This window comes from Rhincodon typus, chromosome 1, assembly GCF_021869965.1.
Source record: "Rhincodon typus isolate 14 chromosome 1, sRhiTyp1.1, whole genome shotgun sequence".
NCBI classification, from domain to species: domain Eukaryota; kingdom Metazoa; phylum Chordata; class Chondrichthyes; order Orectolobiformes; family Rhincodontidae; genus Rhincodon; species Rhincodon typus.
Window position 1 is genome coordinate 162,134,500 of NC_063332.1, and position 16,955 is coordinate 162,151,454.

A 16,955-nucleotide genomic window follows, 5' to 3' on the forward strand; every position below is an offset into this window, starting at 1 on the left:
CCCCCTCCCCCTCCCCCTCCCCCATTTCTGAAGAAGCGTCTAGGCCCGAAACGTCAGCTTTCCTGCTCCTCTGATGCTGCTTGGCCTGCTGTGTTCATCTAGCTCTACACCAGTTTACAGTCCAGCAGGTTTATTTAAAATCACAAGCTTTCATAGTGCTGCTCCTTCATCGCGTTAAGTAGAGAGAAGCACATAGGCACAGAATATATAGGCGGAGAATATATTCTGTGCCTGTGTGCCTTTCTCCACTTAATCTGACAAAGGAGCAGCGCTCTAAAAGCTTGTGATTTAAAATAAACCTGTTGGACCGTAACCTGGTGTTGTGTGACTTCTGACTTTGTCCACCCCAGTCCAGCACTGGCATCTCCACTCCATTAAGACCATTCAATAATGTTGGCTTCTGTTATTTCCCTGCAGATTTGCTCCTCAACATCATTTTGACTACTTGGCAGCCTATAAACCACATGAAGCAATGTAATTGCTCCCTTTTTGTTCCTTGGGTCGAGCCAAATTGATTCTGTCCTTGCACCCCTGGGACTTCCTCTTTCTCCAGCACTGCAATGTTCTTCTTAACCAATATTGTGACCTGTAGTGATTGTAACGAGGTCAGCCAGGTGGACTATATAGAATATGCATTCTCTGATTGGGGCTGTTAACCTGGTCCAATCAGGCTGACAGATGTAAACAGGAGTGTCAGAGGTTCTGTTGACTCAGAGGGCTGGCTCTGAGGAAACCAGATCAGTGTCAAGTACTATGCATGTGTAAATAAAAGGTGATTTGGTTACGGGATACCGACTTCAGTAGAGTTATTTCAAACCAGCTTGCGAATGTACTCACTCAGGTAGATCTTCCTATGCGCCATTTTCCAAATTCTACAACCTCACTAAACATTCTTATCTATTTAATCTAATATTTTATTCTACATGTTCCTGGGATGTGGGCTTTGTTTGCAAAGCAAGTATTTATTGCCCATCCCTAATTGTCCTTGATATGTGTCCGACTTGAGAGATATATCCCGTACATCTAAATATAGATATAGACTGTTAGATTACATAATCTATCTGTTTGCCTCTTTGTCTTTTGTAAATTCTATGTGGCCTTGCCAATCACAATTCAAAATAAAGATAGCCATTCAACCCAGCAGCTACAAACTGCAACCTCTGAGTGATCTTGCCAATCACACTTTCAAAAAGGGGCAAAGAAGCCAGGTTTGTGCCCTACAGCTAGAAAAACAATTAACCTCCAGTCTCACCTAGGATTTACGTAATGGAAGTTAGTTTCTATGGCTTTGGAAGGATATGGCTCCACCTGAAAGGAAAAACTGTACTTTCTGCATTAAGTTGTGTAAGACCTTCATAATAAAACAGCATAGCAGTTGATCTGTTGTGCACAGTGCGACAGGAGATGTGTCGGTCATGGCTCAGCTGGTAGCATTTTCACCTCTGAGTCACAGTTGCAGATTCAAGCCTGACTTGAGAGACTTGAGACAACAATCTGGGTTAACACTCCAGTTCAGCCCTGAAGGAATGCTACACTGTCAGTGGTGCCATATTTCAGACGATATGCTAAGCTGAGACCCCATCTGCTCCCTAAAATGATTATAAAAGATGTCATGGCATTATTTTGAAGAAGAGTAGCAGAGTTATCCCCAATATCTATCCCTCATTCAGCATCACAAAAACAAATAATTTGGTCTTTATCATCTTTGTTTTTTCTGGGAATTATAAATTTCCAACATTACAACAATGACAGTACTACAAAGGTACATTGGCTGTAAAGCACTTTAGGATGACCCAAGGTCTGAGAATTGCCATTATTAGTACACATCATCTTTGATAATGATGTGATAAAGGACATGCTACAGCAAACAACGCCAAAATAAAAATTAAATGGTGATAATCAAAAGTATTTGAAATTATTAACAGAATAGCACCTAAAAATAAGGGCTGCAGGGAATTAAGATTTATTTTTAAATGTGGGGTTTCAGCAAATAGAAACACAGGGAATAAGACCAGGAGTAGGCCTTTCTGTCCTTCAGCCTGATCCCCCATTCACTATGATCAGGAATGTGGTTGAGAAGTATCCCTTATGATTGCTTTGGTAAAATTGTAAGAAAACTTTTGTAGTACAGTCATTACTAATTATCCAGGATAAAGATTCATTAGGCGTAGTTTAATGTCATAAGGGTGCTCTTTGGATAATTGCATACATGCTTATCATAGAAGTCAATGGTAGAACTTTAACTTCAGGTTACAAAAGCATAGGTTACTGTAAATCAATGAGAATGTATTATTTTCTTTGATTCTATTCTACTGCTTTAATACACTACATCTACTAATCCAGGTTGCGAATTTCTTTACAGAAGTGTTGTCAGCGTCATGTGTTAAGTGCAGAATGTGTGTTGTGGGTTTTTTTTGTTGCTTTAGTGACAGGTCCACTGCTTGATATTTATTGACAGCAAGGGATTTGTTGCTGTTCACAGAACCCAAGTTCATAAAAAAAGAACTAGGCAGAACCTCAGAAAAAAAACCAAGATGGTGAATGATGACATATCAGATTGGTGTCAAGCCTGATGCCTTTAGTTTGAGGAATGATAATTAGTACAGTGGTAAATATAACAGCATGTATTTTCCAGGAGTGAAATCAATGGAATAATCAGCAGAAATTAATGCAAGTTCACATTCTTTCTTATGCATGCTTTCACTTTCTTAGCTTTTTATTCTTTAGTGACATTCAAAATCTTAACATTTTCTGTAGATTTCAAAGCAACAAAATAATCATGTGTCTAGTGTAAAATATCAATGTACAGGACCGAAGTCATATTAACTCTTATTTCCCATGGTAACTGATATTGGTAACAGTTCTCCACCCTCAGGCACTGCCCCCTATTTTGCAAAATTGCTGCCATCACCTCATTCAGTGGAGGGATATAACTCTTGATATGCACCTGGTCCTTGCAAGCTACTGCCTATGACCAGTTTTCCAATGTTTGTGGACATGTGGTAGCCTTCCAAATCCAACCTTATTTTTCTTGAAACTTCATGTTAGAATCTCTTCTGACACTGCCACAGAATCAAGATAACTCTAATCAAAACCACAAATGACATCTTTGAAGTATCCCACATTGTCCCCCTTGACCTGTCTGAAGCCCTTGTCACAATTGACTACACTATCCTCCTCTTACAACCTTTTCTCCATCAACACCTCATCCCCATCATCCAACTGGATGGGAGTCTTGTCATGTGGTTTAATTCTTAAATATCTGGTCCCAACCAGAAGATTACCCTTCAGTCTACTGTTCCTGTTTCCATATAATTATCTATGTTGTCTCCCACGGATATATATTTGGTCCCCTCCTATTTCTAATCTACGTGTTATCCCATGGTGACATCATTAAAAGAAGCATTGTAGCTTCAACATACATTACATCCATTTCTACCTCACCACTACCTCTTGATCCTTTAACTTTTAAATTGTCACACTGTTTTTCAGACGTCCAATACTAAATCGGTTTTCTCCAGAAGAAGGTTATCTAAGATTACAAAGGGATATTGATCATTTGGGCCAGTGGGCCAAGGAGTGGCAAATAGAGTTTAATTTGGATAAATGCGAAGTGTTACATTTTGGTAAGACAAACAAGGGCAGTATGTATACAGTTAATGGTAGGGCCCTGGTGAGTGAGAGACCGAGGGATTCAGGTTCATAGTTCTTTGGAAGTTGCATAACAGGTAGACAGGGTGGTGAAGAAGGTGTTTGGCAAGCTTGCTTTCATTGCTCAGACCATTGAGTATAGAAGTGAGAAGGTCATGTTGCAATTGTTCAGGCCATTTTGGAGTACTGTGTACAGTTCTGGTCGACCTGCTGTAGGAAGGATATTAAATTGGAGAAGGTTCAGAGAAGATTTACAAGCATGTTACTGGTATTGGAGGATTTCAGTTATAGGAAGAGGCTGGGACTTTTTTCACTGGAGCATAGGATGTTGAAGGATGACCGTATAGAGGTTTATCAAATTATGAGGGGCATAAATGAGGTGAATAGCAAAAATCTTTTCCCTAGGGTAGGGAAGTTCAAAATGAGAGGCTATAATTTCAAGGTGAGAGGAGAAAGATTTAAAAGGGACTTGAGAGGCAACTTCTTCACACAGAGGGTGGTTCATGTGTGGAATAAACTGCCAGAGGAAGTGGTAAATGCGTATACTTGCAACATCTTAAAATCATTTGGACAGGTACATGAATAGGAAAGGTTTAGAGGGATATGGGCCAAATGCAGGGAAAAGAGACTAGTTTAGTTTGGGATACTTGTTTGGCATGGACAAGTTGGTTTGTTTCTGTGCTGTATGACTTTGAATTAAATATTGGGAGGGTCAAAGTCATTGTCTTCAGTCCCCACCATAAACTCTGCTCCCCTACCTCTGATTCAAGCCTTCTCCCTGCCAACAGCTTGAGACTAAACCAGACTGATGCAATCTCAGCCTCCTATTTGACCCTGAAATGACCCCCTGTCAGTGTTATCAAAGAGATTACTCATTCCACTTACAAGCCTATGAAATAGGTGGAGGTCACTCAGCCCTTCAAGCCTGCTTTGCCATTCAATAAGATTGTGGTTCATCTGACTTTAAGCATAACTCCCCATTTCTGCCTACCCCCAATAGCATCTAACCCCTTCACTTACCAAAAATCTGTCTATCTGTGCCTTAAAAATATTCAAAAATGCTGCTTCCATTGCCTTTTCAGGAAGAGAGTTCCAAAATCACTCAACTTGATAAGTGAAAAAAAATCTTTGTCTTTGTCTTAAACAGTATATAGAAAAAGTTAAGATTTTGAATGCCTCTAAAGAATACAAAATAGAGAGAGTGAAAGCTTGCACATAAGAAAGAATGTGAATTATTCCTTTGATTTTAAACAGTGACCCTGAGTTATATATTTTTCTACCAGATAAAACATTGTTTCCACATCCACTCTGGCTTCTGTAACACCTTCTGACTCCAACCCTGCTCAGCTTCACCTACAGTTGGAACTGTCTTCTATACTTCTGTTAACTCTAGCCTTGACGGTTCTAGCATCATCCTGACTAGTTTCCAACATTCTACCTCCTATAAATCTGAAGTTCTCTGAAGCTCTGTTGCCCGTGACCTAACTCTCAATAAATCTCATTCACCCACTATCTCTAAAGTCCCTGATACTGATTCCTGATTAACCTCAATTTAAGATTCTCATCCTTGTTAATGAATCCTTCTGTGGCCTCTCCCTGCCCTGCCTCTACTCTTCTCCAGGACAACAAGTCTCTAGGGTGTCAGCTCCTCCAGTTCTGGTCTCTTTAGCTACCTTGAGTTTTGATTGCTTTTTCTTCTTTTTGATATGCTTCCTCAGCCCATTTACTCGTAATCTATCTTCATATTTGTCACTCAGAGTCAAATTGTATTTGATGATATTCCTTGATATGAGTGCCTTCGGCTTTTTATCTATTAAATGCGCTATATAAATACCTGTTATTGTTATAACCAAGTCTTTCTAATATGGAAGACACAATCCATAAAGAATGTATTTGCTGTGGAAATAGAATGAAATATTTTACCAGAGTATAAAGGAGTACATAGAAACTTGTCCTAATGACTTTATAGCATATCAATTGAGGTATGTGGTCAGGGAGTGCTTGGGGAAATTGGAGGCTTTTCTGTCAGGAAGGTATATCAGCCTGCATGATTTAGTATGTCAGTTCTGGAGCTACCAAGGAGTTAGACTAGACTTGTTTCTGTCTGACCTTTCCTGGTTGACTAATCAGATGAGTACATTTGACGTATCAAGACTTCAACTCTTAACTTAGAGGTGGGTGCATTCACAAAGGGCCCGGAGAGCAAGAGATTTGCCTGTTGGAAGTTGAAACTTCCCATTCAGTTCCCATTAGGTTCCCATTAGGTCTTCCTGATTGGCAACATGCCAACCATCTGGAGACCGAAAGATTTGGGTAATAAAAAAGTTTTGATCCGTTGGTATTATTATACAGTATGCCCATTAAAAGATTTGTTTTGCCATTTAAATCATTCTACTATTTACTGTCAATTTATATACAGTTGTGCATCACACAAATCCTATGCAATAGCTTTAGCTGAGACAACAAAGTGTAGAGCTGGATGAACACCGCAGGCCAAGCAGCATCAGAGGAGCAGGAAAGCTGACGTTTCGGACCGAGACCCTTCTTCAGAAATAGGGGAGGGGAAGGGGGTTCTGAAATAAATAGGGGGAGGCGGATAGAAGATGGATAGAGGAGAAGATAGGTGGAGAGGAGACAGACAGGTCAAAGAGGCGGGGATGGAGCCAGTAAAGGTGAGTGTAGGTGGGGAGGTAGGGAGGAGATAGGTCAGTCCAGGGAGGATGGACAGGTCAAGGGGGCGGGATGACGCTAGGAGGGAGGAGATGGCGGTGAGGCGATAGGTGGGAGGAAGGGATAGGTGGGAGGAAGGACAGATTAGGGAGGCGGGGACAAGCTGGGCTGGTTTTGGGATGCGGTGGGGGGAGGGGAGATTTTGAAGCATGTGAAGTCCACATTGATACCATTGGGCTGCAGGGTTCCCAACCGGAATATGAGGTGCTGTTCCTGCAACCTTCGGCTGGCATCGTTGTGGTACTGCAGGAGGCCCAGGATGGACATGTCATCTGAGAAATGGGAGGGGGAGCTGAAATGGTTCGCGACTGGGAGGTGGAGTTGTTTAGTGCGAACCGAGCATAGGTGTTCCGCAAAGCGGTCCCCAAGCCTCCGCTTGGTTTCCCTGATGTAGGGGAGGCCACAACGGGAACAGCGGATACAGTATACCACATTAGCAGATGTGCAGGTGTACATCTGCTTGATGTGGAAAGTCTTCTTGGGATGGGGGTGAGTGGGAAGCTGTAGGGGCAGGTGTAGCACTTCCTGCGGTTGCAGGGAAAAGTGCCAGGTGTGGTGGGGCTGGAGGGGAGTGTGGAGCAGACAAGGGAGTCCCAAAGAGAGTGGTCCCTCCGGAAAGCAGATAAGGGTGGGGAGGGAAAAATGTCTTTGGTAGTGGGGTCGGATTGCAGATGGCGGAAGTGTCGGAGGATGATGCGTTGGATTTGTAGGTTGGTGGGGTGGTACGTGAGGACGAGGGGGATTTTGTTTTGGTTATTATTGCGGGGAGGGAGTGTGAGGGATGACTTGCGGGAAATGCGAGAGACACGGTCGAGGGCGTTCTCGACCACTGATGGGGTGCAGTTGCAGTCCTTGAAAAACGAGGACATCTGAGATGTTCGGGAGTGGAATGTCTCATCCTGGGAGCAGATGCGGTGGAGGCGAAGGAATTGGGAATAGGGGATGGCATTTTTGCAGGAAGGTGGGTGGGAGGAGGTGTATTCTAGGTAGCTGTGGGAATCAGTGGGCTTGAAATGGATATCGGTTTCCAGGTGGTTGCCAGAGATGGAAACAGGGGTCCAGGAAGGAGAGAGAGGTATTAGAGATGGTCCAGGTGAACTTAAGGTTGGGGTGGAAGGTGTTGGTGAAGTGGATGAACTGTTCGAACTCCTCGTGGGAGCACGAGGTGGCGCCGATACAGTCATCGATGTAACGGAGGAAGAGGTGGGGTTTAGGGCCAGTGTAGCTACGGGAGAGGGATTGTTCCACGTAACCTACAAAGAGGCAGGCATAGCTTGGGCCCATGTGGGTACCCATGGCCACCCCCACCCCACGAGGAGCTCGAACAGTTCATCCACTTCACCAACACCTTCCACCCCAACCTTAAGTTCACCTGGACCATCTCTGATACCTCTCTCTCCTTCCTGGACCCCTCTGTTTCCATCTCTGGCAACCACCTGGAAACCGATATCCATTTCAAGCCCACTGACTCCCACAACTACCTAGAATACACCTCCTCCCACCCACCTTCCTGCAAAAATGCCATTCCCTATTCCCAATTCCTTCGCCTCCACTGCATCTGCTCCCAGGATGAGACATTCCACTCCCAAACATCTCAGATGTCCTCGTTTTTCAAGGACCGCAACGTCCCCCCCCTCAGTGGCCGAGAACGCCCTCGACCGTCTCTCCCGCAATTCCCGCAACTCATCCCTCACGCCCCCTCCCCACAATAACAACCAAAACAGAATCCCCCTCATCTTCATGTACCACCCCACCAACCTCCGGATCCAACGCATCATCCTCCAACACTTCCGCCGTCTGCAATCCGACCCCACCACCAAAGACATTTTTCCCTCCCCACCCTTACTTGCTTTCCAGAGGGACCACTCTGTCCGGGACTCCCTTGTCCGCTCTACACTCCCCTCCAGCCCCACCACACCTGGCACTTTTCCCTGCAACCGCAGGAAGTGCTACACCTGCCCCTACACCTCCTCCCTCACCCCCATCCTAGGCCCCGAGAAGACTTTCCACATCAAGCAGATGTTCACCTGCACATCTGCTAATGTGGTATACTGTATCCGCTGTTGCCGTTGTGGCCTCCTCTACATCGGGGAAACCAAGCGGAGGCTTTGCGGAACACCTACGCTCGGTTCGCACTAAACAACTGCACCTCCCAGTCACGAACCATTTCAACTCCCCCTCCCATTCCTCAGACAACATGTCCATCCTGGGCCTCCTGCAGTGCCACAACGATGCCACCCGAAGGTTGCAGGAACAGCACCTCATATTCCGGTTGGGAACCCTGCAGCCCAATGGTATCAATGTGGACTTCACATGCTTCAAAATCTCCCCTCCCCCCACCGCATCCCAAAACCAGCCCAGCTTGTCCCCGCCTCCCTAATCTGTCCTTCCTCCCACCTATCCCCTCCTCCCACCTCAAGCCCCACCCCCATCTCCTCCCTCCTAGCCTCATCCCGCCCCCTTGACCTGTCCATCCTCCCTGGACTGACCTATCTCCTCCCTACCTCCCCACCTACACTCACCTTTACTGGCTCCATCCCCGCCTCTTTGACCTGTCTGTCTCCTCACCACCTATCTTCTCCTCTATCCATCTTCTATCCACCTCCCCCTCTCTCCCTATTTATTTCAGAACTCCCTTCCCCTCCCCCATTTCTGAAGAAGGGTCTAGACCCGAAACGTCAACTTTCCTGCTCCTCTGATGCTGCTTGGCCTGCTGAGTTCATCCAGCTCTACACCTTGTTATCTCAGATTCTCCAGCATCTGCATTTCATACTATCTCTGAAACAATAGCTTTAGTTGGCAGGTTATTGCTGAACATGGCACGCACCATGCCACTGTTTTCATGAGCATGAGTCACTTTACCCCAAATAACACAAGTCTTGTGTGGTTTTCCACCAAAGTCACAGTGTTGTTCTTTGCTTTGTAGACATAAGCACATCTCTTGGCCAGGTAAAATTGTGTTTCATTGCGCAATAAACACCTTCAATCTTCAGTACGGCAGTGTCATTTATAGCGTATAAACATGGCTTTGCACCATAATCTTCCAGGCCTTGCGATAGCACTCGGGGCAGCTGGATTGCCTGGATGGAGAAAGAGCAAACAAACATGGCAAGTAGATGGCAATGCCTTAACCACTTGTGTGCTGTTAGGCCATTAGGATTTCTTCCATCCGTATCAAGGGGAGTGCTAACCTTCTGTTCTTTAATATTGCATCGAAAAGTGTAAATTTGTGAATACTTTTTGAAGTTAGTGAGTATAAAGAACCTCTGAAGAAAGCAATGTGAATGAAATGCTGATGAGAATCTTAAAGGTGTCAACAGCCTGTCAATACATTGATAGTTTACTTTGAGTTGTACCATTATTTTGCAAAAAGAATTTTCAGCTGTCTCCATTTTAACTTCTAATCACAGTAGAACATTGAGTCTGCACCATGTTACAATCTGTGACATCTTTGACCTGTCTGTCTCCTCTCCACCTATCTTCTCCTCTATCCATCTTCTATCCGCCTCCCCTTCTCTCCCTATTTATTTCAGAACCCCCTTCACCTTCCCCATTTCTGAAGAAGGATCTCGGCACGAAATTCTTGAAAGGCTGTCTTCCTATTTATTCTTAAAACATCTAAAATTATGTTTGCTTTGCAGTCACCAAAATTACTGCATTTACATCAATAAAGTAAAAAGTGTACAACCTGAGACTCTTTTAGTCAATAGTGCCACTGTCTTTGATGAATATGCTGTTGAGTTGACAAACAGTGTCAACAACTCACGCAGTGCTTTCTGCCAATCTCTTGAAACGATAGGACTTTCAATGTAAAAGCTTAACAGAAGTCAACTGAATCTTGTGAACATGTGAATTAGCACACTTTTGCATTGCAATTGTTATATACTATATATGCTTTACTTTGTACATCGTACAGAAATGTGATCTGTGTATTTTCCATCTTTTGGATTTACATTGAAAATTGAATGTAAATTCTGGTATGCTTAATAATGCTTAAAAATGCAATTCATAAACCCGGTCTGTTCTGAATACACCAGAGGGTTCAAGGTAGAGGTTTCATATATTGAAGTGCTTGGCCTGTGTTCAGAGATGCCATAATGTTGCTCAAATATTAAAAAATGTTAGCACAAATAACAGTTCAGAAAGAGAGGAAATTATATATGTTTGAACAAGTGATGTTTGCTGGTTTGTGAAGCAACCTCTGTACATGCTGGAGAATTTTACTTTGCACATTTAATTTTTCTGAGATGTTGATAACTTTCAGTGTCTGTAGATGAAGTAAAGATAATTAAGATTACGTTTTGTGCTATATAATTTGCTATTTTAATGAATTGTATTACTACTGAGAATAGCCTTAAAATACAGGTTCACACTTCTGAAAACAGATGCGTAAAACTTCTCATTTAAAAAAAGGACAAGAAGAGAGCATAGATTTAAAGTGATCTGCAAAAGAAGCAAGAGTGAAGTTACAATATTGATTGCACTGCTTGGAGGTGTTCAGTTGAGGCATTCAAGAAGTCATTGGATATTATTTGGATAAAATTAATGTGCAAGAGTATAGGTAAAAAGCAGGAGATTGATAGTAGGTTATGATGTTCATTTAATGAGCTGGTGCAGACACAATGGACTGAATGAGCTCCTCCTGCACTATCATAATTCTGTGATTCAGAGAGTTAAATCCCTTTCACACCAGCTTTGCCATCATCATAACGAGAAACACTTTCAAGACTACGGGAATGATGCTGACACCAGAACATTGAAACACCAATGAAATTACAATGTACATTGAAACCATAACTTAAAATGACAAAGTAAAATAATCCACATTGGTGGTAATAATAGTCGTGAACAGACCACTGTGAAGCTGGCTTGTAGTGGTAATGAGACACATTGAACTGATGACTTTTATGAGGGGAAATCCTACAGTGCAAAAGAAAATAATCTTGAGATTGTTGATATGTACAAGAAAAAAAGTGACCTGATTTGGTTCAAGATCATCTGGTGTAACGCAAAAGTGTCCTTTCTAATTTCGGAGCTCTGTAGGGTCTCTGTACTACAGTGTATATGCTGAACAGTGCTAAAATGTACATCTTTACAGTAGAAGTACTAGGTCACCCTCATTAGCTATTAACTATTGTATTTAGAGTTGTCTATGAGTTAGACCATGGTGAAAAACCTAAGTGTACAATGGATACAAGCCTTTAGTGGAAACTGCAAAAAGGAAGACTAGCTTAGCTGAACTGTGTGAAATTGCGGTTGAATAGAACAGAGATTCCTGATGTCAAGCCAGTAACAAAGGATTTTTGAAGCCTGTGATCATGGACTAACACCACTTCTACCAGCATCTTAATTCAAGGGTGTTTGTCTAGGGGAATCATTAGAGAATGGTTTACTGCCAATGAGGTTAAGTTGTTGCAATCAAAAAGTTGACAATGAGTTCTCAACGAAAAATACAAAAGCATCATATTTTGACAAAATAAAATGCTGTTGCTCGCCCTGGCCTGGGAACAATGAGTAACAATGACTTAAGAACACCACCAGCTTCAAGTTTGCTTTCAAGGCCCACAACCTCCTTATCGATTTCCTTGGAGGGTTTCTCTCAATGAGCTCTAGTGAGCTACTGAGGCAATTTCCTGTTGCCCAGCTTGTTATAGATGCACCATGTCTCTGTGGTGTCACCACTCACACGGTCATGCACTCACCCAGATAGGAATTCCAGTAGTTTCTTTTGGTGATGATGAGAAATCAAATGATACCGTCTGAATAAAAGGGGTGTATGAATTGGAACGAAACTTGGAGCTGGTGGTATTGCTACTCATTGTTCCCAGAGCAAAATACTCACAACTGATAGGATGGCAGTTCACTGCTGGCATCATTTTTTGCCAAGCTGTACACAGGATCAAATTGCAGCCAGCAACAAATAGCCTTTCACAGTGTAGGTAGTAGGCAGGAAATAATAAAGAACAGCTTCTGAGGGCACATAGGTGGCATGGATGACAATTTATTGAAAATAGAAGCTCATATTCGTAAATGTACTGCTACTTTAAATAATCACATAATCAATCAATTGTCTTAGTAACTGCAGCTACTAGAATCAAGCTATACAGGTTATCCACCCATACCATAGAACCCTGTCTAAGGGACTGCTACTCTTTTCCTAACACCCAATGTACCAATTATGCATTCACAAGATTTTGGTGTTTCTGGTGAGGCCAGTATTTATTGCCCAGAGTCTATCACATTGTTATGGGTCTGGAGTCATAAGTCAGCCAGACCTGGTAAGGATGGCAGTTTCCTTCCCCAAAAGCATCTTGGTGAACCAGATGGATTTTTCCAACAATCGACAACGGTTTCATGGTTATCATTAGATCCATAATTTCAGATTTTTATTGAATTCAAATTCCATCTGTCATAGTGAGATTCAAATCCAGATCCACAGAACATGACTTGGGATCTCTGGATTGGTAGTCTGGTGACAACACCGCAAGGCCATCTCCGTCATCCTTGAAATGAAGCAGGAACGCAGATTACCCAAGGATATAGACATCACAGCAGCTTCCAGGGTACCTGGTGCAGACTCGGATTTGCTCCAAATGATCACAGATAATAATGGACTGGAACCCTTTTCGTTGTTTAAATCAGCTGTGTTATGATATAGCATTCTCAACGTGATGTGTATACAGTCTGTAGCGCCCTACATTTGAGGGAAGCCAGCTTTTTTGCCTATGCAGCACGGACCTTGTTGCAGGGAGAAACAAGATGAAGCAGTGTGATTTGTCGCAAATCACATTAATGACAGCCTTGATACATTTGTTGATTAAGGATCAAGAAATCCCACACAGGTTCTCAGTGCATCCTTGGAAACGGCCAGTTGCTTATAAATTTAGCGCAGCTGTCACTTTGATGGTCACTAGAGTAGGACAGCTCCCCTACTCCTTCAGGTCGCAAGATCTGCCTCAGCAGATGACCGAGTTCTGTGTTGGTATCCTGGGACATCAATCTGCAGAAGGGATGCACCTTACTCAGCTGAAGAAAATGGCATTGAAGAGAGAGACCTCACATCTCTTGTGTCTTCTGTGCATCTTGAGGGGACCTGCAGCAGCAACCTGTGGGGGCTGTTCGGTTGCTGCTGGTCCTGGGCATACAGGCACATTTGTTTCTCCTTGATTTCTCTGTGTCTTTGATGCCCCTTGGCCATGGAGATGATAACCCATGCTGTGGCTAGATTTATTGGTCATGGTTCTAATGAGCCTTTGTGGGGAATACCAAAAACAAAACCGGTCCTTGGTAATGTGAGCAATGAATATTTGTATCACACACAAATGACAGTTTAGTGTAGTCCTCAATACAGCGGGACACAGGGACTCTAACAAAGAGTGCCATGGACTCTACGTATATGGACCTTTGACAGAGTGGACCTTATTCCAATGAATGCAGCACAAGCCATGAAGTGCAGAAGGATTGTGAAGCCTGTACCACTCCGGAAAGGAAACATTGCACAAAAGAGCTTGTGGGTGAATACCACAGTACAAGGTGAGAGGAAATCCTGTCCACGCTCTTGTGCAGCCTATGAGACCTTGGATTGTCTTTGTGAGTTATGGCTCGCAGATGCCACTTTTAAGATTGCTTGTGATTTCTTCTGCTTCAGAGAGCTAGGAATAATCAACTTGTAATGACCGTTGGCATGATCAAGATGACTTATGGCCAGGATTTGTATCCCACATGTTTGATCACTGCATGAATTTGATATGCGGGATTCTATGATTATAGATGTCTTAATCCTGTCATTGCCCCCAAATGCAGCATTAAAGTACATAACTGTATTCTAAATGAGTCTGAGATGTGTCATGATGTGGTGAAGCTGGTGTGTTTACAGTGCCAAACTTCATGAATGAGGTGTGCAGGCAGCCACTACCCAAAAAGTGTGCCTGCAAATGTTAGGGACTTCTGTCCAAAATAAAGGCCTAGAGGTGTAATTGATGAGCTGGAGCTACCACGTACTCATTCTGGCTTTCATGCTGGGAGTTGTCACCATCTAGTTTCCCTTTTCCATGTGGGAGAATAGTAAGATGTATATTAAAGAGAAGAGAATAGATAATAATGAAATATAAATGCATGCAAATAGGATTCTTGCCACTCACTCATGAGATTTTCAACTCACTTTCGCAAGGCTGAGAACCTCATTTTTATGATCATGCCATACCTGCCCAACTGAGTCACCATGGCCTAAGTCAATCAGTGGATTGGGATATTTGGCATAAAGTGCCCACCATTAAATGTGATTCTGCTATTGGACAACATTTGCTATGCAATCCCAACTGTGCTAAGAATTACAATAACAACAGCTTCATCTTAACCAGTTTAAGATTATCAGTCGGGCTTCAAGCGATACTCCTATGTATGCAAGCAGGAAGAACATAGCCAGGCATTGTATCTTTTTCAATTGAAAAGTAGCTCGGGGGACAGCTTATCCCTGGTGCACACATGGCAGTGTCTCTGCCAATCACAGTCCATCTTCCAACCAGTCAGCACCATCTTCTCATACAGAATAAATTGTTGTTCCCTTTAAGAGTTGATATTCTTGCAATTCTGTCCTGATGAGTATAAAACAAAAAGCTTCAACAGTGTCTCTATTTCCTTCAGCAGTCCTCAAGTTCTATACTACCAAGTGACTGCACTAAAAATTGATGTGTTCGTGAAATTGCTGTGTAAAACTGTAAAATATTACTTACAGGGATTTCATGACTTTAAAATCAATACATCATGTGTAAAAGCATTCAGCTACAGACTGTATGTATTTTAAAATTTTTATTTGCACATCTTCAGTGAATTATAGTATTGCATATTGTGCTTTCTGCTCCAAAATGATGTTTATAATGGTTTTTATTTAACTGTTACATGTTACATTATAGAGAAGAGAAAATGATTAGTTATTAAATATTTTGGCTCCAGTGTTCTTCTAGAAAATGAATTCACGTTTTTCAGCTGTTGTAGCATTCTTCAAATGTCTGTCTGGATACGTCCTTATTTGTGTTAGCAAACACATCAGGACTCCCACAGAGGAACTCTTTTTCTATTGTGCTGGGCTTCTCAGGCAAGATGAGAGTTCAGAATATTCTCAATGAAAATCAAACTTTGGTTTCATCACAATACTTCACTCTGCTGGGGCAAAGGGTTAAAATGCAGCTGCATAACAGCATCATAATTACTCTGTTGGCACTGTTGATTGCTGTGATGTACTCAAAAGGTGTAATTAATGGACTATGACCTTCAAACTGCTTCAATGACTTTACTGCAGGTTTGTGCTAAAATCAATACAGACTAATCACACATTTTCTTTATATTTTGAAATGAGTATTATGCTACAATAGTTTGCTCACTCAGCCATATTATTGAACTAAGTAGTTCTAGATGGTTATCAGAAATCTCGCAATCTTACTTGTAAATCTCTGTGAAGTCCACTGTTTAGGTCTCAAACGCTATATTGGCTGTTCAAGCTAAAGCCTAATAGGTATAGTGTACATTTACAATGACAACTAAAATAGGGGCTCTTTAGATGATTAAATACTTGGCAATCATTTTCTACTTGATCTGCTGTATTGTTTCTTTTCCAGTATTGCACATTACAGATCTACTTTGTTAGAACTTAACAAATTAATTCAAAACACCACAAAGAGTTTCCAATTGGTTTGAGGCTATTAAGAAAAATCTTATTTGGAATTCTAAATTGGCTGACGACTCTGCAACTAAAGATGGAGCCAACAGAAGGGCACTGCAAGGAGAGAGGAAGAGCAAATGGAAAACATTGGTACAAGGGTTAAGGAAGTTGCAGAGATGAGGAGGAATGATATTGTGTAGCAATTTATAAACAGGAATGAGGAATTTAAAACGCTTTGTGGGAAGTATTTTACGACAGAGAAAATAGGGAAGTAGCTAGAAGATACAAAGGGAAAGCTCACCAAAGCTGAAGTCACAAAATGTGTTATTGATGACTAAGGCTGTCTTAGGGTATGGTTGAAACAGGACACGGTCTATCGGCTTGAAGTTGGATGGTGGCAGGTTCAACGGACTTGAGTAAGAAAGGAAGGATGAAGGTGGTAGTTTAAAAAATAAATGAGATGAAAGGTTTATTTTTGAAGAAGAGATGTGGAGGGATGGGTTCTGAGGAAAGGAATCCATTAAGGATATCAGCATACACCTAGTAGAGGTTCTATTGAGGGAAACAGGTTGAGAGGATAAAGGGCACCTGAGGTGACTTTGCAAATGAGAGAAAACTGCCAGAAAATTGAATTATAGCATCTGTGAAGAACAACAGGACTAACTGGGATCATGTAAACTATTTGTGTAATTATGTAACTACCATGTGCAATGTTGTTTTGGAAAGGCATGCAGTTTTTAACTTTTTTACCAAAACTGGAGATTACATGCAATCATTTTAATGTTGTATTTAGAGTACCTGATTTAGTCACCATTTATTCAATCTTGCTTAAACTTATTTAAAATTGTTCAAAAGGTACCTTGGCAAAATGGTGTTTTCAGTGATAGTAGGAACTGCAGATGCTGGAGAATCTGAG

General features: G+C 42.2%; 1 protein-coding gene and 1 pseudogene across 2 annotated transcripts in view; one reads left to right on the plus strand and one right to left on the minus strand.

Moving 5' to 3' along the window:
* stx18 (syntaxin 18) overlaps positions 1-16,955 on the plus strand; it is a 153,000-nt gene that overhangs the window by 98,404 nt on the left and 37,641 nt on the right. The gene's annotated exons all lie outside the window — the stretch shown is intronic.
* Positions 9,479-9,594, minus strand: LOC125485005 (annotated as a pseudogene).